The sequence below is a fragment of the Tupaia chinensis genome, unplaced genomic scaffold (assembly GCF_000334495.1).
Source record: "Tupaia chinensis unplaced genomic scaffold, TupChi_1.0 Scaffold144425_1, whole genome shotgun sequence".
Taxonomy (NCBI): Eukaryota; Metazoa; Chordata; class Mammalia; order Scandentia; family Tupaiidae; genus Tupaia; species Tupaia belangeri.
The window spans coordinates 26,013-27,466 of NW_006204285.1; the positions used below are offsets into that span (position 1 = coordinate 26,013).

The following is a 1,454-nucleotide window of genomic DNA, read 5'->3' on the forward strand; positions in this document are numbered from 1 at the left end:
AAAACTCTCCAAAAAAAAAAGGTTTATCCTGGAGCAATCTATGAGCAGTTCTTGGGGAAGACTGATGATGAGGTGCAATGCTTTTTGGTTAGCTATAGGGATGTTTTTGCTCCCAACAGCCCATGAAAAGGGGAAAAAAACCACTAGTGTCTGCCTTTTTACTGAATGTGTGTTTCCTGTTTGAACTTTCCTTTCTCCCATCCAAGACCTCTCTGATGCCTGTTAACTGGGCAGGATTTCTCTGATTCCGTATCCTGAGTCCTCCTCACTCACAACTATTCTCCAAGTTCAGCCTAGTCAGATGAAATTCTCTCTACTCATGGTTTTCAGCAATCTGTAAATGTGGTTATTTGTAATTAAATGGATGCTGGAAATTTTAATCTCTCCCAGTATTTCTCAACAAATCAAGATTTCAGAATGATGGTGTGGCTAGAAACTTGAGAAAGAATAATTTGAATAATTTGACCAGGTAATGACTTTTCCACTGAGGTCAGTACCCAGCCTCTCAGTCCCTGGGTATTAAGCTTTATGGCTTCTGCTTGTGTGTGTGTGTGTGTGTGTGTGTGTGTGTGTGTGTGTGTCTGTGTGTATTTGTGTGTGCATATGATAAATACATTAGCCCAGTGTGCTGAAAACACATCTCCCTATAACTCCTATAAATCTTGCCTTGAGGCAATGGAGGGGCCAGAAAGTCAGGTGGTAGTTAAGGCGCTAGATTCCCACATAGTGGACCGCAGTTTGAGTCCTGGACCTGGTGGATGAATATCATGCTTGGTGAGTGTGTGTGCATTCCCGAAATACCAGGAGGAGAGTGGAAAAGAAGGGACTGTAGTATGAATGCCCCTTGGGAGGGTGATTTCTCACTTATCCTCTCTTTGTTTCTCTCAGCAAGTGTATGCGCCCTATGGTGCATGCGTGTGCACGCACACACACATATACACACAGAGACAATGGAGAGGTTTCTGGGATGGGAGAAAGGGAATTTCAAAGTAGGAAACACACACATTCAGAGAGAAGGCAGACACCAGTGGGAGCAAAAACATCCCTATAGATATGGGAGAGCCCCAAAATATTATAGCTAGTCCTCTGCCTTCCCCAGGAATAGGCCACAGACACTGAGAGCTTCCAGGATGACTTTGTTTTGGAAGTCTAGGTACTGATGCTGTTTAGTCTCTCAAATCCCTGATATAGAATGTGTGGTTTGGGGGCAGCGGGCGGTGGTGAAGACACTGGATTCCCACATAGCCAGCCACGGTTTGAGTCCTGGACCTGGTGGCTTGCTTTATTACTTTCTCTCTCTCTCTCTCTCTCTCTCTCTCTCTCTGGTGGGAACATCTGACCTACAGTAAATTTTAAAATAATACTACTAATAAATAAAATGTATTAAAAATGTGTGGTTCTTTTGTAGACTGGCGGAAGGAGCAGTTCCAGGCCTGTGAGTGACTCGTGTCCTT

The 1,454-nt window shown here is 44.0% G+C and overlaps 1 long non-coding RNA gene across 1 annotated transcript in view; it reads left to right on the plus strand.

Moving 5' to 3' along the window:
* Nucleotides 1-1,436, plus strand: part of LOC102486173 (uncharacterized) — a 3,971-nt gene extending 2,535 nt beyond the window's left edge. The window contains exon 3 of the long non-coding RNA XR_001369635.1: nucleotides 1,409-1,436. This is a non-coding gene — a long non-coding RNA (uncharacterized LOC102486173). The remainder of the gene's footprint in view (nucleotides 1-1,408) is intronic.
* Nucleotides 1,437-1,454: the final 18 nt, after the last annotated feature.